Consider the following 26956-nt stretch of genomic DNA (forward strand, 5'->3'; position numbering starts at 1 on the left):
GTGATAGCTTTTGGGTAAAGCTAATGAGATATGAAAGGTTGTTGGATGGAAACTTCTGGAAAATACTTTCTCATTATTATAAAGAAACAGAAGGAAAGGATAGGTCTTTGCTAGCTATTGCTTTTTGTGGATAAACTGACTAGAACAGTAGCAGCCATTTTGTGATCATGAGGAGAGAGAGCAGAGACAGAGCTGACATATAAATGATGCAGAATAGAAGGATAAAAGGAACTTGGGTGTTTATAACATCATTTGTATCAACCAATTCTGGAGCTATCCAACTTCAGGACTTGTCATGTGAGGTAGTTGGTTTTCCTATAGATTTCATTCCTGATAGGTACAATCAGAGTTTTTTTGGTGAAGAGGTAGTATTAATCTTTGGAAGATTCTAGAGTGTATACCCATAACTTTCTCAAAGAAGTTTCCTAGCTGATATGAAATAAAGAATGGGGTGGAATAGGACATGGGGATGGAATGGATAGCACAGGGCATACAGTTAATAAAACTGTAACAACTTTGTATGGTGACAGATTATAGCTAGATTTATCATGGTGATCACTTTGAAATGTATGTAAGTGGTTGAATCACTATGTTGTACACCTGAAACTAATATAATACTGTATGTCAACTACACTTCAATAATAATAAATAATACAGGGATGAAGAAGATTCTATCAACAGCAGCTGTGATCTAATGTTAAGTCTTTAAAACAGTTCTTGTACATCGTTGCTGAACAGGCTAAATAAAGGAGGTTGACTTGATGATTCTATAAATACGGCTGCAGCAAAGATTTGAGATTTCTTCAGTAAGCACAAAAGTTCCAAAGCTATGAGCATCTCTCGATAACATCTATGGTAATTTACTTTTTACTAGAAACTTTCCCACTTTGTAGAAATCAAATCAGAGTGATATTAGGACATCAAAGCAGTTCACCACTCCAGATGGTTGATAAAGTCTGAATGCAGTCTTTTTCACCCTGTAGTGCCATTTTCTGAAACTAGCCCTAACTTAACAGCTGTAGATGATCAAAGCAACAGAAGGGAATACTTGACATATTTATAAACAGAAAGAAAATATTTCTTAATGCCCAGGGATACAAATGAGCATCAGAAAATTAGTGTAATATCAGATACCAGGACAAAAGCTAATGCCAGCCATTGTATTTGGCGTGTTTACTGTTATTACACAGTAGATTCTGTAACTGCACCGTAATTTTTAATCGATGATATGCTCTGAAGGTAAGGAGATCACTTGGATCACAGCAAAGGTAAGATGCCTATTTTGACTGTATATACACTCTCTGGATGGATCATACTGGTTATGGTATAATCACTCAGAGGTCACCACTTTTTCTCATCTCCCTTCTAGTGTTCAGACCAATTAAGCAATTGGTTGTCAAATAGGGATTCTGAAGAAAGTCTTTTTTTTCCTAAGATTTTATTTATTCATGAGATACAGAGACAGAGACAGAGACAGAGACAGAGACAGAGACACAATCAGGCTCCATGCAGGGAGCCTGATGTGGGACTCGATCCCAGGTCTCCAGGATCAGGCCCTGGGCTGAAGGCGGTGCTAAACCGCTGAGCCACCCGGGCTGCCCGGAGGAAAAAGTCTTTTTTACAAATGAGTTTTCTCAGATTTCTGTGAGAAATGTGGCCAAGGAAATTGTGCCTAAATGCAGAAAATAATTTCAGTGTATCAAAAGTGGTAAGGATTATTAGCTCAGTCTTAAACTGATTTTTTTGGGTAGATCGGAAGAAACACTCATAAGAGGAAACTGGGACATGAAAGATTTGGAGCAGGTGCAGAAGAGCAATTAGGCCTAGAGGAATGTGACAAAGAGAGGGTGGTAATGGGCAGAGCACAGTAAGGAAAGAGCAGGAACCTTGAACCTGTTGCTAAAATTTCAGCATTAGCATTCCAGTGCCTAACTGACTTTTTCTATCTTTCCAATTCATCTGAGTCTAATAACTTTTTAAAAAATTATAACAGCTCCTCCAATATATTAATTTTGTGGTATTCTGGTAAATGTTTAACAACTGGCTTTCTAATAAAAATAAAAGTGCCTGCATTTGTATCATTTGCCAATTTCTGTCATGTAAATAGTTCCTGCATGGCTAATTTCAACTACCAACCTGAAGTCATTGAAGACAGAATTGGGAAGAGATGTGGCTCTTGAACCAGTATGAGTCAGTTCCAGCCCATGACTGCAAATGACCCAATTCCCTTTTCAGTGTCTGTCACCATCCTGGGCCTCCTGGACCTCACTGCCTCCCTTACCTCACTGCCACCCTTACCTCACTGCCAAATGGTTAAATTTGAGAGCCATCAACATAATAATTCCGCTTCTGTTACATTTTGCATATTCCTTTTCCCTGAACAAAGCTCTTTGCGTTTTAGTTGTTTATGTGTCTATTTTCCCATTAGACAATACATTTTGAAGAATATGTCTTTTAATCTTTGATGTCTCATTGCTTATTACATTGCCAAGCATATAGTCATTGCTGAATATATTTTTATGGAATAAACAAATGACTGAAGTAAGATGGTAGCCCAGGAGGGAAACGCAATGCTCAAAAAATGAAAACCTGGCAGTAAAATGCTATTTTAATTAGAAGAACAAGAGGATATGTATATGGGCAAAGGGGGAGGATAAGAGGAGAGGGAGCCCAACTGCTTAAGAGATGGAAGGATGCTCACAAAACTAATTGAAAATATGTTGATAAGAGCTTGCAGGAACATAAAGAATCTGAGAAGAAAGGGAAGGAAAATTTACATTGTTTGAAGTGGAAAGCATAATGTTAAAAATGACAAAAATGAGAGGGAAACTTTTGATTTTTAATCTGCCCTTATATTACCTCTTGGTAACTCACAATTTTAAAAGGACTTTGTTGACAGTGTCATCATGATGTTTAAGTTTGCAGAGGATGTGAAGAGAGAATGGATTGGAAAGTAGAATTAAAAATGATTTCAGCATGTTTGCAGAGTGGGCTGATCCAAATAACTAGAAATTTAACATGACATCTTTAAAGTCTTCGACTTAAGTCTAAATAGCAAACCACACACGGATAGGATGACTTAAATAGCAGCATATGTTTTAAAAAAAGGTTTAGTTAGCCCTCCAATATACACCAATAGAATGATCTGGCAGCCTAAAAAGTCATTGCAATCTGGAATTACATTTGTAGGTGTTAGTCATTTCTGTTTGGCTAATTATAGCTTATTGTATTTTCCATTCTAGCTGTTGGCAACCACTATGATAGGCTGGAAAAACCATTTGGCTTTTCTCTTGCTATTGTAAATAAATCTAAAATATTTCTAGTTATTGTTGTACGGGAAAGCTATTAATTATACATATTTAAATATTCCAAAATTTAGCCATTTTATTGAACTCTTACTATTTCCACTAGTTTTTCAGTGGGTTGCATTAGATTTTTAAAATATAGAATCATATCATTTGCAAATAATGACAGTTTTGCCCCATCCTCTCAGTATTTATAAATATTCTCTTAAAAATGTCATTATAAAGATGTGGGATATATATAAATATATGTGATTCTGTATATATATGATATATATATCACATATATATGATTCTATATATATATCACATATATATATCACATATGATAGAATACTGCTCAGTCAACAAAAAGAATGAAATCTTGCCATTTGCAATGATATGGATAGAGCTAGCGTGTGTTATGCTAAGTGCAATAAGCCAATCAGAGAAAGATGAATACCACATAATTTCACTCATGTGGAATTTAGAAACAAAACAGATGAACATTCAAGACAGGGGATAAAAGGAGAGACAAACAAATCAAGAGAGATTCTTAACTATGAAGGACAAACGTGGGTGGGGGATGGGATATATGGGTGATGGGTATTAAGGAGGGCACTTGTTAGGAAGAGCACTGGGTGTTATATGTAAATGGTGAATCACTGAACTCTACTCCTGAAACCAATATTGAACTGTATGTGAACTAAATAGAATTTAAGTTACAAAAAAAAAAAAAAGAAAATGTCATTATACTGATTAGAATCTTCAAAAGAATGTTGAATGGTGATAGCAGGCTCTGGCTTGATATAGTTCTAATATTTCATTATTAAGTATGAAGTGAGCAGTATTAATATGTGTGACTTAGACATTCCCCTCAACATTTGTTTCCAACTTTTTAATATTACAGATAATAAAGAATATTTGTGCTTATATCTTAATATGCATGTGCAAACCTTTTTATAAAACACATTCCAAATTTCTGTGTCTAAGAGTATGCAAATTTCAAAATTTGATACACATTGGCAGTTGTTTGCTATCACTATTCACATTGCTCTAGAGGTTATAAACAACATAATAAGATTTGAAACATTAAAAAAAAATTTGTGTCAGTCATCTGTTGCTGCATAATCAATCACCTCCAAATTTAGTGGCCTAAAACAATTATTTATCCCTTCTTGCAATTTTATCAGTTGGGTGGGCAGTCTTTCTATCGGTCTTGGGCATAGAGGTGGCTCTATGTCAAAAGTTAAGAGGTAGGACGGGTGGGTCAGGATGTCTCAGTGTTTGTAGGATGCTTCTTTACAGGGAGAAAGCATCTATTTCCCCGTATTTGGGAGAAGTGGATTGCCTGAGAGATGAAATATTTTATATATTTTTTGAGCCTTTACTAACATACTTTCTTTTTCCATAAACAACCATTCGAAGATGTGCCACACAAAATTCATCATTGATGCAGTCTGTGACCCAAATTATGATCCCAAAGAGACTGGAGATAAAACCTAAAGAAGTGGCTGATAGTGTTTTACCAAATGCAAACTGAGTATGGCTGGAATGATTTGACATGTTCTGACTTGCTACTAGCACAAGGGGGATATGCTGTAACAATCAGCAAAGATTCATCTCTCCTTCCTCCCAAACTTTGCAGCTGTTGGACATTATGTCTTGGTTAGGTCCTATGACAGTAAAACTTTTTTAACATTTTTCTCCAGATGGCTTCTGTAAGTTTGGGTTGAAGAAAGCTACCTCTTTAAATTCTGCTCAAAGTCAGTGCCACTGTGAAGGGATGTCCAAACTCTCTGGTTACTATTCTAAATTCTATTGTCCTTCAGATTTCAACTTGGAAATCAGCTATCCTCTATTAATTTACTTACTCAACATGTATTTATCAATTGTCTATACTTTGTGTCATGCAATGGTGTTAAATATGAGGAACATGATGTCAGAAAAAACAAATTTAATCCCTGGAGCTTAAACTTTAGTGGAAGAGACAATTAGTCACTCAAATACACATTACTCAAGCAAAATTAAGAGGAGGGTGCAAAGAAGTCTTCCTTAAAGAAGCGACCCTCAGTTGAGCTCTAAAGGAAGCTTAAGGGTTAACTAGGCAGAAAGAAGAGTGAAGAGGGTCTCAGGTTTATGTGCAAAGTTCCCGTGGTTGGGGGATAGCAGTACCAATGTGGAACACATTTAAGGCTGAAATGGTGAAATAATGGCAGGGTGGCCTTGGTATGGAATGCTGCTGGAGAGACCCTGAGATCTGAGTATGTGAGGCATTATCTGTTAGGTTAAATGGTATTGCTTTTATTCTAAAAATAACAGAAAGCTATTCGTAGACAAGATTAGATGCTTTTGACCTTGCATTGTAATTGTCTTTTATTTATTGTTCTGCACTTATGCTTCATCAGGGCAGGTTCTATGCTGTTTCATTTTAACTCAGATCCTGAAACACTGCTAAGCACAAAGTAATTGTTCAACAGTTTTGTTGAATTAATGAATTATTAGCAAGACCTTCTTGATGAGTGATCTGAAACAGGGCTTTATAGTCAGGGAAGATGAGTGAGGCTGATGAATGTGACAGTTCAGGAATTGGCTACTTGTGTGGGTGAATCAGAGGGCATGATAAGAAGGCTGGAGGTTAGTTAATGGGTTAGGCAGTACAAGGAAGATCCAAGTAAGGCTTTGGGCAGCTCTGACTCTTGGATGAATGAGACTTATTCTGGGAACGTCCTCCAGACTCTATAAAGTTGTAGAAAAGGAGTTTTGCCTTCCACCTAGACAAGAAGGTACTCTGACAGCTTGTTTACCGGGGTTGGGCATATACCCAAAACTTGGCAAGTCATGTGGGTTGTTAAATCATCACTTCAGGGTAAGAGAGGCCATCTCCCCCTATTTTCCACTAGTTCTGAAATTATTTACCTTTGGTTTTGATGTGGCTGAGGGATACCATTTCAAAACCACTTATGTGACTCTGCCATTGTTCAGCTCTTATCATCTGCACAGGTAATCATGGGCTCTGTGTATCACAGGGGTTATTACTATCAGTAGTAGTGGTAATAGTAGTAGTTGCAGGAATAGTATGGCTGTTATGAAACTAAAATGAACTTATGTAAATGTAGACCTAATTTGGTTATAAACGGAGACAACCTAGCTGTGAGTCCCCCGCCTTGACCAACTAGACTGTGAATCTATCTCACACCAGGTCTCTTCAGAAGTTGCAGGTAAAAGGACTTCACAAGGTGGGGTTGCCATTCTTCCAGGCAGCCAAGAAAGTAGTGCCAGTTGGAGAACAAAGTGCTGGAGGCAGTCCATGGCCATCTGTGGACTGAACTACCGCTTTTGTCTAGGAGGTTAGAAACGGTGGGGGTGTGTACGAGCTTCCTGAGACTGGGAGCAGCCTGCAGACAAGCTTTCCCAGACTGCAGCCAATCCTGTGGAGTTCCTGGTGGGGGGCCCACCTGAAGGGGAAGCCACCCAGAGCACACGCAGGAGAAATGTAGGAGAAATTATATCTGGTAGGATGCTTTGCCTAAATCTAACAGAAACCCTAAGGCAAAGCAAACCCCTACAGCAAAGCAAAAACACTAAGGCCATTTTTGGTCGTTCAGATTATGCAACTCAGAGGCAGACTTTGCATACTGATTAGGCCTCTGACTGCATCTCCTGGCAGTTTTCTCTGCTCTTTCCCCTCTGGCTTTGTCCTTAGGGTCTTCTTGCTTGTGAGGTTTCTGTTCATAGTAAGGCCTTCCGGTTCACACAGCAGGAAAGGGAGAAAACAACAATCACCGCCCAAAGGAAGACAAATTCTTCGGTCGGTCGAATTCCGTCAGCTCAGTTTAAAGGCTCATCCGCGACTTCTAGCAATTTCTAGAATACTATCGGCTTTTTGAAATAAATCTGGGTTCTTGGCTCACTGATTAGCAAAAGGGGTACCACGATCGGCTCAGAGGCATCCTTGCAGCTAAAGACAAGTTCTGCTGAATCACGCGCTTGGCATGGGGAGGAGGGTATATACTTGAGCAAAACGTGCTTCCGTTAGGGAAGACAAAAGGGCCAACGGATGCTGAACGAGCAATGGCGGTAAAATAACCGCCGCTCATGCTCCCTCAAAGCGTTCGAATACACTAACCGTTTGGGCGTCTCTCCACTTCGCGCTACTTCAGCTTCGCGAGGCGCCACTGAACGACGACGCTTCCCAGCATCCCCCGCTCTAGCGTGCGCGCGAGTAACTCCCGCCCAGCTGATGCGCCTGCGCGAGATTTGAAAAGGGGTCAAAGGTGGGCGAGATTTTGAAAGGAGTGGGCGAGGATTTGCTTTTCCCCCGCCGGGTCGGGGGCGCTTGTGTCTCGTAAGCTTGGGAGTTTCCCCGGTGGCGTCTGAAAGTTGGCGGCGCCTGGCACGGAGGGCAGGGAGGGGGCCGAAGAGAGCGAGCGAGCGAGCACTCCAGAAGGGTAGGTGACAGCTTTAACAAGCCAGGGCACTTATGCGGGAGGCTTGGCCTCTGTCGCTAGAGGAGTAGGTCTCCACACCCGCCCACCAGAATCTTTTTTTTTTTTTAATTTTTTTTATTTATTTATGATAGAGAGAGAGAGAGAGAGAGAGGCAGAGACACAGGCAGAGGGAGAAGCAGGCTCCATGCAGGGAGCCCAACTGTGGGATTCGATCCGGGGCCTCCAGGATCGCGCCCTGGGCCAAAGGCAGGTGCCAAACCTCTGCGCCACCCAGGGATCCCCCGCCCACCAGAATCTTAAAAGTTTACCCAGCGGCCGTCACAAGGTTCAGTTGCCTTATACCGTCTAGATGGTCGCAGCACCACATTGCTGCCCCAAGGCCCGGTCCTTGAAAATAATTTCTACTGTGAAAATGGTGGGCACAACGGACACTCCAGGACCGGGCAGGGGGTGGGGTGGCGAGGAGCTTCCTGTTTCTTGCTGTGGTCCGGCTTGCAGGTCGACTCGAGGCACGTCCCCTCCATGACCGCCTCCCCCAGACTGGCACAGAGCCGTTGTGGGGGACTCGTGGAAGCCTTCAGAGACAGGTCGAGATCGAAGCTTCGTGGGTAACTCAAGGCAAGTGGTGGGAGCAGTGGGGTTTCTGCTGCAGTGGCTGCGTCTGGGGGTGAGACCGGTTGCGTTGCTTCTGGCTGCGGGACGTCAAAGCTAATTCCCTGACCCTCTTAGAAATCATTGTAATATATCTCTCGGCTGTGTGGACAAACTAGATTCTGTGGTGTTGTGTTCAGCCCGTCCGTCATTCAGCAAATAGCGTGCACACCACCAGAAAGGGACTTGTTGGGGATCCCTGGGGGGCTCAGCGGTTTGGCGCCCGCCTTCGGCCCAAGGCGTGATCCTGGAGACCCGGGATCGAGTCCCGCATCGGGCTCCCTTGCAGGGAGCCTGCTTTTCCCTCTGCCCGTGTCTCTGCCTTTCTCTGTGCATCTCTCTGTGTCTCTCATGGAAAAATAAATAAATAAAATCTTTAAAAAAAACAAAAACAAAACAAAACAAAAAAAAACCTAAAAGGGACTTGTTTGTTCCTTAGCAGTCCTTGTACCTTTAGACAACACCCCAAATACGAGTTTGTCGCTTATCTATGATTAGTTATTGATCAAAATCCCACTGTCTGTGACAGGGAAAAGTTTCAGAGCTCAGATTGGGGTTTCCTATGGTAAGTAACCTTTTTTTTTTTTTTGGATTTTTTTTATTTTAGAGAAAGAGAGAGAGTGGGAAAGATCATCGCAAGCAGACTCTGCGCTGAGCATGGAGCCCATGCAGAGTTCGATTTCACTCTGAGATCCTGACCTGAGTCAAAATCAGACTCAGTTGTTTAACCGACTTCACCACACAGGCACCCCTGGGAACTAACTGCTTGACCACATGAAACTTTAGAGGTGATGAAGAACTTTAGGAATACCTTTGTCAAAAAATAATAAAAATGGAAACAAAAGGTGCCTGGGTGGCTCAGTTGGTTAAGCGTCTGCCTTTGGCTTAGGTCGTGATGCCAGGGTCCTGGGATCCCGCTCTGCATTGGCTCCCTGCTCAGTGGGGAGTCTGCTTCTCCTTCTGCCTGCCACTCTCCCTGCTTGTGCTCTCTATCGAATATGTTTATATTTAAAAATATTTAAAAAATATTTTTTTAAAAATGGAAACAAAATCCATAAAAAATACCATTCACAATATGCCTGGTGCACTGGCCACAAGATGGGACATTATTTATTTAGCTTTTTTCTAATATACCTAAATGTTGATTACATTTCTAGCAAAGAGAAACACAAACTCAAAAGTCATGCATATGCTTTTCCTAAGTGTATTTGATGTATTAAACATGACATAAAATTAAACATATTCAAATTGAATGAATCATTTTAATGTTTAATGAAATGCTAGAGTCTCCAGTGTAAGATTGTAAGATGGCAGAGTAAAGCCTGACCTTGAAACCTTCCTGCCAGCAAACCCAGCAGTTGAAATAATACGTGGATATATCAACCCACCAACCAAGCAAACACACTGAAGGTGAAGCCAGCGAATTGCTCTAGTAGCTAAGATTTTTAGATTTAGCAAACAATAATATAGGATGCCCCATTAAATTTGAATGTCAGGTAAATGATAAAATGATAACATTTTTTTATTTAAAAAAATTTCCCCAATATTTGGGAAAATAATTATACTGTATTTTTCTGGCAATCCTACCAATAGCAATCGAAGGGAGGAACAGGCTGGTGGCTGTGAAAGAGTAGGACCAAGTTTTCTGAGAATTAGCAAATTTCCATGCAGCTCCCAACTCCTCTTTCTCGCAACCATTATAGGGAAAAAGATGACCAAAATTCTAGATAATCCCATTAATAATCCTCAGTTTGACAAAAGGCAGAAAGCAGGGTGTAGGCAGCTTAGAAATGAAACAATTTCACAGAGGTAGAATGCCTTCTCACTATCTCTATGATCCCCTCCCTGCAGAGAGGATAACCACTGGAGTCCACCATGCTGGAGCCCCTGCTGGCTGGAGAGGAGAAGCATGCTTGGTGTGCCATCAGTGAGTAATAATTTAGCCAAAGAAATGAAATGGTCTGAGATCTGGATTAAGCCAGTGTCTTGCTGTGAGAGGTGGGGGTAAGTGGGTATAGGTGGAAACAGATGAAACAAGGGCAGCCATGGGTTTGTCAGTAATAGTTGAAGTTGGGGGAGGGGTATATGAGGTTCATTAATCTAGTCTTTTTTTTTTTTTTGGATGTATTTTAAATTTTCCATTATAAAATTTAAAACCTTACCAAATAGAGGACAACATATACCCATTGGGAAGAAGATGGAAAAAGTATAAGTAAGACAATTTCCTGGTCTCAGCTGAATTCAGTAAATCTTGCCTTCAAAAAAATAGACATTTTACTTAAAGCTATCAAGATATTCTTCAGAAGAAAGAAAATGATAATTAACCAAATCAGGAGATAGAAATGGGGAGAAAAATAGGAAGAAGAATAATTTATGGAGGGGGGGTTGTTAGATACTGTATAATGTAAAATAAGAAATAGAGGTCTAAGTATAAAACTGAAAAAGACAGACAATGAGCAGACTATATGCTTAAAAAGCAACCCAGGTAAACAAACCTTTCGTGATAGTCCTTTTGCTGAGTAGGAGTAGGGGACTGACAGCCTGATCACTCTTCGGTCAAATTCCCCATCAACTTTTCTCTCATGGTAAAATGGAGATTTCCTTTCTTTTTTTCCAAGATTTTATTTACTCATGAGAGACACAGAGAGGGAGGCAGAGACACAGGCAGAGGGAGAAGCAGGCTCCCCACAGGAGTGGGGGACTCAGTCCCAAAACCCCAGGATCACTACCTGAGCCAAAGGCAGATGTTCAACCACTGAGTCACCCAGGCAACCCAAAATGGAGTTTTTTCACTCTGTCATTTCTTCCACCTTTATTAGATGGTACTCTTCTGTAAAGAAGAATGTCCTTTATCAAATAAAGCTCCATTTATACTGAAGTACAGTTCATTCATGAAAGGCAGGGTATGTATTTAATTCTTTCCTTTAGTTGCCCATTTTCAAAGTAAGGAGTCTATGGCTTAGTTAATGTAGTCTAATAAGAAATGGTCGGTTCCTTCCCTCCTTATCTCTCTCATTGCCTTCATCCATCCTTCCTTCTTTCCTTTCCTCCCTCCCTCCTTTACTTCTTTCCTTCTTTCTAGGAGCGGCAGACTTTCCCTCTCTTTTTTTTAGATGTATATGAACTCAGATTTTATTTATTTTTTATTTTTATTTTTTTAAAGATTTATTTATTTATTTATTTACGATAGAGACAGAGAAAGGCAGAGACACAGGCAGAGGGAGAAGCAGGCTCCATGCAGGGAGCCCGACGTGGAACTCGATCCCGGGACTCCAGGATCGCGCCCTGGGCCAAAGGCAGGCGCTAAACCGCTGAGCCACCCAGGGATCCCCTGAACTCAGATTTTAAATGTATTTAATTGGATCATATCCTTGTTGCGATTTTAATTAGAACAAATCAGTGGTACACTTTTTTTAGACCACCAGGGAAATCTGTGGATTGGGCATTAGCAAATAATAAAGGATTACTAATAATTTTGTCAGATGTAATAGTGATACTGTGTTTAGGAGAAAAAAATGTCTCATTTTTAAAAGAGATCAATACTGAAGTTTGGGGGCACCTGGGTGGCTCAGTTGGTTAAGCGTCTGCCTTCAGCTTGGGTCATGATCCGGGAGTCCTGGGATTGAGCCCCACATCCGGCTCTTTGCTCAGCTGGGGCTCTGCGTCTCCCTCTCCTTTGGCTTGCCTGTGCTCTTGCTCTTGCACTTTTTCTCTCTCTCTGTCAAGTAAGTAAATAAAATCTTAAAAAAAATGCTGAAGTTTGAATACTTGATATTTGCCTTAATTACTTCAGCAAAGATAAAAAGATAAAAGATAGAGGAGCAAATGTGGCAAAATTGTGACAATTTTTAAATATGAGGGAAAGGTATATGGGAAATTGTTGTACCATTCTCTCTTCTTTTGTGTATGCTTGGAAGGTTTCATAATACAATTTTTTAGAAGCTTAGATTGAAAACATACACTCAATCCATTTTATTAACAAAGATCACCATGATATATTAAGGGGGAAAAGAAATCAGTGTACATTTTTTAAAAGAGGAAATAAGTATTTCTTTGTGTTTGTGGTTGTGGCCAACAAGAAATGAACTGCTTTAAGTAAAAGAAGTCAGACAGAGAAGGACAAATACTATATGATTTCACTTACATGTGGAATCTAAAAATAAAGGAAATGAACAAGCAGGAAAACCAAATAGACTCTTACATACAAAGACAAAGTGGAGTTGCCAGAGGCGAGATGAGTGGGGAAAGTGGGTGAAATAGATGAAGGGGATTAAGAGGTATAAAAGTCTAGTTAGAAAATGTCAGAGAGATGAAAAGTGCAGCACAGGGGATATAGTCAATCATGGTGAGCACTGAGTAATGTATAGAATTGTCAAATCAATGTGTTGTACACTTGAAACGAACATACCATTTTATGTCAATTGTACTTCAATAATAGTAATTTAAAAAAAAATGAGCTGTTTAAAGCATCTTTCTGAATTGTGGCAGGTAGCCTAAAGTCCAGACATCCAGCAGATGGCGCTCTGTGCCCATTTATTGTGGTGAAGGATGCGCTCCACACTTTCTGCTTCCCAGTGTAGATGCAAACCCCGAGCATTCTACAGTGTCAAAATCAACACTTTGTTTTCAGAATGAGCATCTGCCTTAGAAATGACCCAGCTGTCCTTTTGGATTTGGAGTTTGTCTTTCAGTTGTGCCCCAAGTTTGGGTCTAATTCTGTAACATGATTCACCTGAAATCTGGCAGGAGTGTGACACAGTGGCAAGAGCCCTGGATTGAGCACCTGCAGCTCTTATACTTGGTGACTTCTGGCAAGGCTCTTAGAGCCTCAGGTTTCTTGCCTGTAGACTACAGGTGTTGGACCAGATGATCATTAAGATCCACTTCTTCCCTCACTTTCTGTGACTCTGGAGTTCTGCTTCCAAAATTCAGCCTTCCCTGGGAGGGGACATGAAAGACACCAAAGAAGTATCTTTGATGAAAGCAAGTTAGTGGATGGTGAACCAGTGTAGCAGAGAGAGCACAAATAAGAGAGTAGCGGGGGAAGCAACAATGAAAGAAGGTGGTGCAAGCCCCAGAGATTGGACTCTGAACTTTAAGAAACTGCAGAGCCAGCTATAACTATTTAGTGAGTGGCAGAGGAGAGATTCAAGACTATTTCTGTCTCTGAGGCCCATTGCTTTTCCCTACAGCATGAAGCTGCCATCCCCCCTCTCCCATTCCCAGGGAATGTGGGTTTTGTAAAGTGAACTAAGGCAGTGGGGACCATGGGGCAACACAGCTATTTCTTTTCCTGCCAGCAGCTCTACTCCCCTCTGTAACTCAGAATCTAGCGTCAACTTTCTCCTCTGAGTCTCTTTTCTGCTCTCAACCCCTCATCCAACCTCTCTTTCACAGGATAGTTCAGGTTTAATTCTCAGATCCTTCTGAGAAATGTTCTTCCTTCCTTGACTTACTCTTTGCCTTCTCTCATTGTTGATATGGAATCCCATAACAGATTCAAGTGGTGTGCACCAGTTCAGGGATGGGAGGTTTAGAGGGATACTTCTGAGCTGTCACTAGAGTGTCCTGATGATAGTGTGCCCCATATATGGTGGTGGCTGGTGTCTGTGAACAAGCTAGGTGGCATCTCAGAACATTTGAAATTTGTCTTTATGTTTCGCTGATCAGATTAGATCCCTTTCTGATTTTCTACTTTCTCAACTTCTGTGATGTTTATTATCTAAAAGAACCTTTGTTCATTGTTTTTAAATATTGTTTGTTATCTTTTCATGTCCTGTCTCATGCCATCAGCTATTCTGTGTGCACCTTGGTTATGGAAACTGTTTCAGAGCTACACTTAACACAATTTTTGCACACTGCAGTGCAGTGCCTTTCACTTGCAGGCGTACAAACAAGTGTACTTGGATTTACTCACATCTAAATTTCCTTTAGTGTACTTTTCCACCTGGGAAAATTCCTGGTTATTCTAGAATGGATTTCAGTTTGACCTTTTAAGTCCTTTTTTTTTTTTCCTCCCACATTTTCATTTAATCATTTTGCAGCTTTTCCCAATTTTCTTCACATGATGATATTGGCTATAAAAGGAGATGAGACCACCTCATTTCTGTTTTGCTGCCCCTAACTAGTAGAGTTTGTGCGTTAAGTGGAGGGGAAGGTAGGAGGAAAAGGTGGCAGCTGGTGAAAATGAAGTTTCTGAATAATTTGGAGTTTGTTATTCATGTCCTTTTACGTGGTAGATGAATAAATTAAGATGTAAAAACGAAGTTAGCATTTTATGATTCTATTGTTTCTCATTAAATATGAGGCTTAGCTACATGCAAATGCACAAGGTGTCATTCTTTCATTGTCATTCTCTGCTGAAAGAAGAGGCCAGCTTCTGAGCCATATTCCAGAAAGAGCACTCAACACTTTAGTGGGTGGTAGGTATGCAGGGCAGTCTGCTGTGTTCAGAATGGGTCACAAGGCTGGGCAGAAAAGGAGGCAGGTGGCTAGATGCAGTCTGTGTGGTATTAGATTGTGGTTTCTGTGTTCTGAATCTGTGCAGCATGTTATCTTGAAAAGGTTCTCAGTAAGTCGCAGTCAGAGGCCAGGAAAGCTACCTCATGGGTTTCACTGCTGATCGAGTCATAGACATTAGCTATCCTCGCTAGGGTGACAGAACAGAGTGTCAGGGCCATTAGTCTTCATCCTGTTTTCCCTTCCACTCAATAAATGTTTGCATAATGATGAAATCCAAGAGTCACTCCTTCTAGCACATTGGGAAGAGGACATCTCACATCCATTCCTGAGTCAGTTCTTTAAACTTGAAAATACTGCCTACTCAAAGCTGTGTCTGGAGCTGACTTTATTGGGGGGTTTTGAAGTCACTGAGGCAGTTCAGAGCAGGATGTCTGAGCGCACAGTCACAAAGAAGCTCATTTTGAAATTGAACACTAAACACACTGTCCTTTGCTCACTCATTTTCCCTAGTTAATCTTTCTTCACAGACCCCCTACCTGCTACTGTGCTGTTCTTCCCCTGACATCTCTCCTGTTTTCTTTGGATCCTTCCATTTCTGGGTTGTGACCTGGCACTCCAACAGCCCTTCATTCCACAGAGCCATTTCATTCTCCTTGTTTCCAGTTTTTCAGAAGCTCATCTTTCTGTGAGCAAATGGTGCGGGGAAGTGCTTTGTTAATAAAATGCCATCCCCCTCAGAGAAAGACATAAGGAGACAGAAATAGTTGCCATTAGTTGAGCACGTGTATGTGTGGGCATGTGCCTGAGTTCCCACTGTGCCATACTCTCTGTGTATAGGGTCTTGTGATAGATATTTTAGAATAACATTTTCTAAGCTTTTTTGGAAAGACATATGGAAAATACAGTAAGGAACATATTTTACTTCACCACTCGTGAAATAAATATAAACATATAGGTGTGCGTATATTTACATACATATGCATATATGTGTACATGAAACAATGGCTTTGTTGAAAGGGCTGTGTTCTAATATTTTGTATTCTATTTTATTTGTTTTAAAAAATATAGTCCTGACCCCCTCACTTGATTTCAGAACCCATAATGGGTCATTATCTGAAGTTTGAAAAACATTGCCTTGAGATACACTGAGGTCTGTAAAACGAGGATTTCTGCTCTCATAATCTCCACAACTGCATTATACATTGCCAGCTTCCTTGCTATAATTCAGTAGGAATAAACTTCCATATCCTGCTTTTAGCAAGTAATCCTGAAAAGCTAATACAACCCCAACCTTAAGTCACGCTACCTGGACCGTCCTCATAAATAACATAAATCAGCATTTGAAGACTTCAGTGGCAGCTTTTATTCTGGAATTTCTCAAACCAATGTTTTAAAAAAGTAAATGATTTAGTATAACATGACAGCAAATGTGGGAAGTGGAGGCAACAACTATCTCTCATCATATACTTACTTTGTTAACATTTAACTATAGCCTTTAACTATTTAACTATAGCCTTTCTTGCTATGCATATCCAAACTTGTTATTGTGGACCTTTTTTTTTTTAAATGCAACTGGAAAACTTGTTACTTTTGTTACCATCTCAGGCAAGAATAAGAATCCACACAAAGGGACTCCCATGTACGCAGAGGAGCACACTTGCACATGCACTAACACACACACACACACACACTCTCAAAGAATGGAGAATAAAAGTTTCACTGCTTTAATATTAAATCTCACTTTTCTCACATTTCTTAGGTTTTCACACCTATAGTCTGGCTAATCTATTTCTAGGCAATTCTCAGCAGAAAAAATTATGAAAGTGATAGCTGGATTGTAATGTGTGAAAAAGCTCTTAGTACAGATTTGAATACATTTGGGAGGGGTAAGAGTATCCTAGATTGTCAGAAAATAAAGAGACGTGTTTTATTTTTATTTTTTAAAAATATTTTATTTATTTATTCATGAGAGACAGAGAGAGAGAGAGGCAGACACACAGGCAGAAGGAGAAGCAGGCTCCATGCAGGGAGCCCAATGCGGGACTCGATCCCGGGTCTCCAGGATCACACGCCGGGCTGCAAGCGGCGCTAAACCGCTGTGCTACCGGGGCTGCCCAAGAGATGTGTTTTAAATAATGACTTCCACATACCAGCCTTTGAGAGTATCTTCCATAATTATCTTAATGGTTCACCTAAAGCGGGGGAAATACTAAATTATTTCTGAGGATAGGGTAAGTCAGAATTAGGTGAGATTTCTAGGCCCTGTGTAAAAATTTGAGGCCTGAGTTAATTGCTGTAGTATTGTGTAATGTTTCAGTCATGTGCCTAGTATTTCTTTTTCTAATGAATAGAACCACTTACCAGTGACCTACACTCCTATTTTATAGAATATTTTTCACTTTTCATTTAGTTGATATGTATGTTCTTTGTAGTTTGGGGCATTGGTCTTCGTGATCTTTTATACTAGATAGGGGAAAGGGATTTTATTTCTGGGGAGTGATGCTCACTGCTTGGAGCTCTTGAAGAAGATGAAAGGGGATCTTGATCTTAAGGCAAATACCTAGAGTTAAGATTGAAGATGGCAATTCCAAGCTGATATAAAAGAGATAGCATTTTTGCAAATGTAAAATGAATAATTTAAACTTTCTACTTAAATTATTTTCTTGTTCCATTCCCTTTTTAGCCTAAGCCATGAAATTTACCCGTCCATAACAGGAGAGGATGATGCAATACAGAAGAATGCTAGATATTAGTTATTGAAAGAGTGATATAGGGGGCTGGGTGGGGGAGAGAGAGAGAGAGATTGGGGGTAGAGGGAGATGAAGATGGGAGGGGGGAGAGAGAGAGAGAAGAAATAGAAAGCCCCCCCCCCACACACACATACGTGCTAGGCTTAGAGAACTTGAACATAGAATTTTAGAGTGGTATAAAGAATGGTATAAGAGTAAGCAGGAAGAGAATGTGGGAAAGGGTCTCCTCTTGGACCTAAGGGGTGGTGAGAAAGAGACAGAGAAAGGAGACAACTCTCTGTTCCATATGGTCAGCCAGAGTACAGATGATGTTATTAGAAATTTGAGAGAATACCAACGTTGGAGGTGATATATTCAGCTTTTTATCTGGGACTTCATGAAGGGTGCCCTCTACCTATTTGTGATAGTCTAACAGAATAGTGTAGCCAGACAGCAAATCTAGTTGGACTCTTGTCTCTCTCAATTCCCGTGTGGTATAGATGTTAGGTTTAAAGTCAGAGAATCTATCTTGGGCAACCTCACACCCCTGCAGGGTCAAGGTGACCTCACAGTAGAAACTGAAAGTGGAATGAATACCCAAGCCTGGGGAACCACATGGAAGATGTACCAGAGACTTAGCATGGTCTCTAGCCATTGAAAGCCAAGAGAAATGAAGCTGAATATTTTAAAATGTAGCATATTAATACAAAGTTTGAGGTATAGTAAGGCCAACAGATCAGGACAGGCTAGCCATTGAAAAGATAGTTATGGTTTCTAAGGCGGAGGGCATGCATGCCATTGGGAGCTACACAGGAAAGCAATGAGGTTAATCAGGAGGCAGAGAGGAAGAGAACTATTGGCAGTAACCTTTTTTGTGGTTTCTGTGGGAAGGAATAAGCTATTTAAGTTTGGGATTGGCTCTGAGTAATTTCAGCAGGCTCTGGGGCATTTGGGGCTGTGCCTAGTTGTCTGGGACCTGGGCCTTGGATAATTAGGTCAGGGGTATAGTGGCCCAGAGTGTGAGAACCCAATAAAGGTGGTGGGTATGGACTCTGGGTTTTCTTGTTTGTGTTTGAATACCCCCACTCCCCAAGAGGAAGAGTCCTCTCTAGAGAGGGTGCAGTGTGGGCAACAGGTAGTCAAAAGGTCAAGGCAGGATAACTCAGGCATATTATTGGGTTGTCTAGAACAAGATGTTTTGGCATATGCACATAGGATAGATGTTAAAGCATCAAGTTTACGGAAGTTAGAAATGTGATTGGTTAATAATACTGAGCCAATAGTAATATTCCACCAGACCCTGGCTAAGTCAAGAAAGAAAGGCCACACATTTACAGCTGCAAATAGCAACAGTGGAAACCAGCAGAGTGCTAGAGGATGGTCAGGTCAACCATGTTCCATATGGATGCCAAATATCAACTTGGAGTGGAGTGGTAAATGTAAATAAGAGAAAAGACTGAGTACTTTTACCCAAAAAGCGAATATACCTAGTAAAAGTTTGCCTTATTTATTAGATTGGATGGTAAGTTAACTGAAATTAGACTATGCCCCCATACACTGGGGTCTGTGAGGGAGATCATGTCAGTTGGAAACAACACATACTGTGCTTTTGCTGAGTAGTGGAGGTTGTTGTGAGTGAATTTGCAGTCCCATTGCAATGATGACATTTCTTTCACCTGAACCCTTATAGTATTAAGGTAGTTTTTTATGCTGGGAGAGAGTTGGAACCAGAGAAAAAATTGAAATCTGGGGCTAGAAAAAGAGGTCTTCTTTTCTTGTTTATAAAGAATCATTTTAGAGTTAGGCAGATGATACTGATACCTAGCTCTCATTGTGTTATGGGGCTCATGGTACCAATGAACTCTTCTAGAGTTCTGTGAGCTTAACTAATACTTGGCCTTCTTTTAAATAACTACAGGACCCGCAAAGGCCTTACATACTAAAAAGAGGCTTGGGGACTCTTTACATTATTAACTAATACTCATTACATTATTTAATTTTTTTAAAAAATATTTTATTTATTTATTTATGAGAGACACAGAGAGAGAGGCAGAGAGAGAAGCAGGCTGTATGCAGGGAGCCCGATGTGGGACTTGATCCTGGGCCTCCAGGATCACGCCCTGGGCTGAAGGCGGCGCCAAACCGCTGAGCCACCCAGGCTGCCCCTACACATTACATTATTAATTCCATTCCAGTTTTTAGGAATCATTAGCCACTTTATTGTTTGAGTTGGTAATATTTTGCACAGATACCAAGATTAAAACATGTTACCTCCTTTCTTAATTACCTTCAATACATGGTGAGTGCCTATTACGGGTTCGGCATTGTTTTGAGTACTGAAGATGAGAAGATGAAGAAGATGTGGATATGCCCTTAAGGAGTATAATGAAGAATCCAGAAAAAGCAATTATCAAAATGGTAGAAGAGACTGTTGGATTCTAAAGGGTGTGGTTTTGGAAACTTGAGAATGACTTTCTGGAAGAGAGGTTATTTAATCTGAGAAAGGGACAGTAGGAATCAGCCAGGTGAAGAGTGAACAGAAGAATATGAAAAGATCTAAGGAGAAAGCATTAGTTCTTGAGAAGTAAAAGAAACCCTATTGAAACTTGTATAACTACACTAGTATTAGTATAAATTGGCTTCCATGGACTATCATATTGCCAGAAATATTCCCCAAATCTTGTGTGTGACTCACCCAGCTGTCTGTAATTTGGGCACTGATAGACCTAGGCACATACTTTAGCTTTGAAACATTAAAGAATTTATTTAATGTCTCTGAGCTTCTGTTTCTTCAACTGTAAAATGAGGATTATAACTTCTTTGAAGAATTATGAAGATTGAGGTAAGTATGAAGAGATCATGTATATTTCTCCTCTTTCTGTACTTCAAACAGTTGATGGAATTCCTTGGCTTTTTGACATTTTTCCTAATTAGGAGATATTACTAGATTTTATCCCACTTTTTAAGCTTATAACATTTAATAGGAGAGGTTTTTTTTTTTTTTTTTTTTTTTTTTCCCTTTCCTGTATAAATGCCAAAGTAAACTTCAAGAGTAGGGACCAAAGGGGTGATAATTTTTTTTTTTTTCACAAGTGATTCTTAGCAGCTAAGACAAAAAAGTGTTACCTCTGAGGGTTAAGTCATCAAAGGACAGAGGAGCTACTTTGGAAAAGGATCAGAAATGGAATAATGGGCAGAACTCTTATTTGTCACATTCTTGGTGTTTCATGACCTAGGGAGACAGTGACAATTAGTTATAGCATTCTCCTGCAAGCTGAGATGAGGCTTCAGAATCCTCAACATTGCATTTCCGAGGAAGAAACTAAGGAAGCAAAGACTTCCTTGGGGGAAAGAAAGAGATTTCCTTTTCCACGTAGAGGTGTTGTCTTCAGGTTAGAATCTGTTTCCATGGAACAGCAGCCTAAGGGGCCTATTGGGCTGAGTTGTTGGGTGGGTTCCCACCTGATCAGATCAATACTTGGAGCATTTAAGATTATGGAGCATGTAATGGGGGATTTTTTTTGGTTATGATTTTGTTTGCTTATTTATTTATTTTAATTCTGAAGCCTAATTTTTCTGGTGCCTAATAAAAATTAAAACCTAGTTTATAAGTAAAGCCTCAAAAAAAGTCAGGAAATTATGACAAGTTATAGTATTGATACCACATTTCAAATTATAGTTTATTAGAAGAAAATTTCATAGACCAAGATTCCATTTTTCTTTCCTATTCATGAAGGTAACAATCTTATGATTGCATTTTTTATTCTTCCTTGAGTGATTAGAACAGATGGCAAAGTCTTCACAGGCTGATCCTGATTTATAACCTCTAGTTTCAAATGAACATGGGTCAAAATAATTTAATGATTATTACTCTATTCTTCTTCACCAGGAAACTACCAAGAAATTCTATAAAAGTGATAGAAACTCTTGCTAATTGTTTAGCGTCTTCATTTTTAAGTCTTTAAGGTCACCCTAAGTTATTATTCACAAGTTTAGACATTAGGAAACATTCACATGAACAAGTCAGGGACCCAGGCCTCTCAGAGGAAATGCTAATATTTTTTTTCTATTCTTTGTGGAATTCATTATAATTTAATATTTCATGTATTTGGGAAGAAGTATAACACACCCTGTAATATTCTAATGATATGCACTGTGCATTATCATGCTCCCAGAAGTCATGATTTGCCTAATCCTCAGTTGGCCAGGTCAGGGATATTGCAGAATGCTTCCTAACAGGTGCCCATTAAAGTCTGTGTGCTCTCAGTGGATCTTATCTGTTTAGTGCCATGGTCAAACTAGTGACTTGCCATGGAAAAGATCATTTCTAGCCTAAACAGTCATATTAAATAAAATATGTAATTTACCTGGAAAAGTTGAAAATGGGGGAATGTATGTTTTATTTTTGAGAATGTTGGAACATTTACAAAATCAACCCGATTATTACATTTTTCACACCACCATTTGCAAAATGTTGAGGTACAATGAAGGGCTATCTCTGTGTGTATATTTAATTAGTATTCATGGTACCTATTGCATGTTAGTTACATCCTAACTAGGTTTATAGCTGTTTCAGAATAGAAATATTGATATTATTTGATTTTTGCTTATTTTTTCCTGAAAATTACCTTCCCTGTTGTCATACTAAAATTTTTTTCTGATGTTTGCCTATAATTGTGGGAATATTTGGCGTTTCCTCCCTCTTTTCTCTTTCTCTTTCTCTCAACAGAGATTAAGTTAGATAAGTGCTTCTAGGTACGGCTACAAAGAGGAATCAGTTCATGGACACAGAGTACTGTAATTGTAAGCCATAAAGTGAAGATTGCTTTGAAAGGGTTAATCTAATGTGCTCAGGATTTTCAGTATGACAGGGCTGTTTTAAGATAAGCTCCAAACCATTGTGACTTAGATTATTGTCCTGGTGCCAGATATGTTGCCTTAAGGGTTATGTGACACTTCTTCCAATTAACCATGCTCCAGAAGTAAGGCTGATAAACTTGGGTCCTGGTCTGTGCAGAGCAACTCTGGGTAGGTGTCCTCCCATGGAGGGGGCAGCAGGCTGCTGCTGGTGAGGGCGGGGCTGCTTGGGAAAGGCCAGCTACAATCATAATGCTATGAAGCAGATTGTGCACTAACTGAGGCAGGATGCCAGAACATCGCTTAATCTCTCAGACCCTTATTTTCTTCATCTCTCAGCAAGATATACTTTTCCTTCATATCACTTATCACAGCTATACACTTAACTGTGTGATATTTAATACTGTTGGTCACTTTCATAAGTTCCAGATGTACAGGGATTGTGTGTGTTTTGTTCACCTTGCATAACCCAGTTCCTAGCACAGAGCCTTGCATAGAATAGGTGGCCAGTAAATATTTACTGAGAGTACAAAAAAATAAAGTGGAAAATAATAACAAAGGTTTTTTAAAATGAAGATTAAGAAGTATTAACTATTTTTAAATGAATGCATGAATGAATATAAAATGCCTGGATGCTCTCTGGCTCAGAGTGAGTACTTAATAAATGGTCATGAGTTTCAGGTTAAATCATCTATGAGTTATTTAAGGGTAAATATATAAATTAAAGACTTTTAAAACTTCTTGATTACTTTTTGTCTAATATCATTCAGTGACATATCAGTATCACATAAGCCAACATTTTTACATGTGTCATCATTAGAACAGTGTTTATCCTGAAAAATAGGGACAATTTTTAGGGTTATTTGGTCTTTAGCAGGTGCAGAAATTATCTGGTATTAGAAATAGAAATGCTTCTCTTATGAAGATATAGAATGAGTTCAAATATTCTGAAAGTGAATCATTTTACATTTCTAGTTACACAACATAAAGCAATGAAAGCCCTGAATCCTGTTGTATGATTTAGCAATCAACTGGGAAATCTGTGTTCTGATGCAAATTTTGGGCATCAACTTCTACTCACCAAATCCCATGCACTTAGACTGAAAAATCAATTCATAGACAGAACCATCACACAGAACACTGAAGCATTCTCTAACTGGTCTAGCAATCTTTCAGTAATAATGATTGCATAGAAAATTCCACAGAGGGCTGTCTGTTGAGGATTTTCAGCTGTCAGGACTCTCAGCAGCTGGGGACTAAGCCCTTCAATCCGCCAGCAAAGTCTGGGTCACTATAGAAGATAGGATGGCAAGACTGAGAATGGTTGACTGGTGTGCCTGGTGTGTGGGTGGTGACTGGCAGTGGCTGGTGGCTGATGATGAGAGGGACACACTAGCTACTAAGTCTCTGCCTAGCACTAATGTAAGAAAAATTAGAGTAGGTTTGATTTGGAAAGATGTAGCCATAGGCATCAGGTCTAAAAATAGCCATCTTTATCATTTTCTTCTGTCACTGTATCTCTTGCAGTGAGTGGGTAGGATGGGGATTGGCCTAAGTTTACACAGCATTTGATGTAATTTTTTACTTTCTAGGTATCTCTCACAGTTAGTTTCCTTTGTTGTGGCTTCTTTTTCCTCTTGAGTTACAGAAAATTCCCAAGTGATCTTTTCTCTGATGATTCTCTTCTGCATTTTCCCCTTTTGGGGGAAAGTTTTTTTGTTCAGGGACTCTTGATTCATTCAGAATCCCAAGAGAAAATCAAAGGCATACTCAAAATAGGATAATTCAAGGAGAGTTTACTTATGAAAGAACTCATATAAGTGTGAGTGGAGTCTAGGGGAAGCTCAAGGGGTGGTGTAGGGCTAGTATAAGTGTCACTGTCTGAAGAGACAGAGGTGGGAGAGGATACTGGAATCTAGAAAGAGAGCAGGGGATAGATACACTAGTGGTAACCTGTGAAAGGCATGGGCATTCTGAGGCAACCTCACAGGGAGGGAACCTAGGGAGTAAACAGTTTGACTTCACTTTCTTACCTCCCTCCAGTCTCCTGTTGGCAGAACCCAAGGTAAAGCCAAATGGTTCCATGATTTATATTCATCTGCACAGATCAGGCTCCTAGAGCAGACAGCAGGGTGAAAAAAGGTGGAAAGTAGATTTGGCAGGGTAAATAAGATATCTGGCAAAATTCCCACGTCTATAGTTTTAGCCCAACTATGTTATTTGAAGCTTGAAATCCAGGGCACTCAAAATACCTTCCTTCCAAAACTAGTCCTCCTAAAAGTGTTCATTTCTATTAATAAGGTTAATTTTTGTACTTCCTTAGGTTTATAAACCAAAGGCTTTTTTGAGGTCAACTCATCTCTTTCATTAAATGCTGGATTTGAGGGCACAAGCTGTACTTTATCCATCTTTGAATCTTCCATAATGTGGAACGATGTTTGCCTGAAGTATCTAAGACATATTTGTTCAATTTTCCTGACTTAACTGGCTCAGTTTATTGCTAAGCAGAATAACTGTAACCTCAGAGATTTGTATTTTTCACTTAATTGTTGCAAGGTTGCAAAACTGGCAGTTGCAACAAAAGGCAGCCAATGGGTAACAGTATCAGGGAGAGCACAAAGGACTCCCACTCAATCAGGTTGGAGAGGGGGGAAAGGAGAAAGTGAGCAGGCCTCAGGTGCTCAGTAAGTAGCTGGCAAATGAGGTTCCCCTGGCTGTTACATAGGAAGGAGACTATTTGCTCTTTAAAAATGATTTTTTTGTATTACCTAATCTTTTATTAATTTTCTTTAAAGATTTATTAGAGGGGTGGAGGAGGAGCAGAGGGAGAGAAATCCTTGTGCAGACTCCCCATGAGTGTGGACCCTGAGGTAGGGCTCAGTCCCAGGACCCTGAAATCATGACCTGAGTTGAAATCAAGAGTCAGATGCTCAACTGACTGAGCTACCCTGTCTCCCCTTTCATTAATTTTTTTAAAGTACATTTGAAAGCAGAGAACTCTCTTGTGTCTGTGACCCCAGGATAGTTTTGAGATATTTAGCTTACCTACTTTTTTTTCTCATCTTTCTTCCGAATGTCCTTGTTGTGGCCAAGATTGCAAATCCGAGAAACCACCAAGGAGCCGACACTGATGCAAGTGCATGAGGGTTTTATTTGCAAGCTTGAGCTTGGGTCTAAGTGTACCCAACACAGCAGAGTAGGGACTTGGACCCCGGGGTTAAGAGGTGTAGCACTTTTATAGGGGCCAGTGGCCAATGAGATTGTAACCCACACAGAAAGTTGCATAGTCATGTCGGCCCCCACACAGGTGGCCAGGTGAATTACAATTTACCCTATAGTGACCGTTTGAACTAGCCTATCACTCTGGTCAGAATTGCCGTGCATGTTTGGTGGGCAAAAGGCAGGGTTTACATTCTTTGGCGGTTAGGGGTTCCCTATTCCTATATGAGCCGGTTTTGGGTAAGGGTGTGCTCAGCGGCTTGACTAGGGTGGGGGAGTGCCTTAAGCAATAAGCAGGTCATGTGGGGGTTTTACATGAGATGGCAGGGTGTAGCACAAAATGGAGTTAGTCCTGCTCTGCTTGTCCAGGGGTAGGGGATTTTTGTTAATTTCCTTGTGTCCCACAGTCCACATTCCCTCAGAATGTCATACTGCCCAGCCCCCAGCCGAACCCTCTTTGGATCAGTATTCTGTGCCATAAATTGCTTTCTTCACTAATACAGAGGTATAGATTTAGTGACCAATTCCAGTGGAGGCTTTAGCACATAGATGGGGAAGTAATTTCACCCAGAGGTGTATAAAGCCTTAAAGGGCCTCTTAAAAGTTAATAACTATTATTTTTAAAAATGGCTTTAGATTTATAGAAAAATTGAGTAGAAAGTTTGGAAAGTTCCCATAAATTCCCTTCTTCCTGCAGTTTCCCTATTAACATTTAGTATTAGTGTGGTACATTTGTTACAGTTAATGAACCAACCCTAATAATATCGTTATGATACTGATGTGTTGATTCAGTATTGATACATCATTACATTACAATTAATGAACCAATATAGATATATTGAACCAGTACTGATACCTTTTACAATATTGACCCAGCAATATATTACCAATAGTTTATTCAGATTTCATTCAGTTTTTTTTTTCATTTTTTTTTCATTCAGTTTTTTAAAAAGATTCATTTATTTATTTCAGAGAGAGAGAGAGAGAGAGAGAGAGCAGAGGAAGGGCAGAGGGAAAAGAAGAGAGAATGCTCAAGCAGACTCCCCACTGAGCATGGAGCCAGATGTGGGGATTGATCCCAGAACTCTGAGATGATGACCTGAGCTGAAGCCAAGAGCCAGCCACTTAACTGACTGAGCCCCTCCAGGCTCCTCAGATTTCATTCAGTTTTTACTCAATGTCCTTTTTCTGTTCCAGGATCCTATCCCATCCAGACTGGTTTCTTTCATTTAGTAATAGGCATTTATTTTCTCCATGCCTTTTCGTGTCTTTGCAGCTTATTTTTTTCTGAATAATGTTTTTTTTT

The 26956-nt window shown here is 40.0% G+C and overlaps 1 long non-coding RNA gene across 5 annotated transcripts in view; it reads left to right on the forward strand.

Annotated features, from left to right (window-relative positions):
* The first annotated feature begins 7517 nt into the window (after positions 1 to 7517).
* The window catches only part of LOC112658452 (uncharacterized), a 74900-nt gene continuing 55461 nt past the window's right edge, over positions 7518 to 26956 (forward strand). For 2 of the 5 annotated variants that reach the window (XR_004804219.2, XR_004804220.2), the window contains exons 1-2: positions 7518 to 7732; positions 10235 to 10310. This is a non-coding gene — a long non-coding RNA (uncharacterized LOC112658452). The remainder of the gene's footprint in view (positions 7733 to 10234; positions 10311 to 26956) is intronic. The other 3 variants (XR_004804218.2, XR_004804217.2, XR_007401330.1) reach the window with 3 other exon arrangements.

This window comes from Canis lupus, chromosome 12 (assembly GCF_003254725.2).
Source record: "Canis lupus dingo isolate Sandy chromosome 12, ASM325472v2, whole genome shotgun sequence".
Classification (NCBI taxonomy): domain Eukaryota; kingdom Metazoa; phylum Chordata; class Mammalia; order Carnivora; family Canidae; genus Canis; species Canis lupus.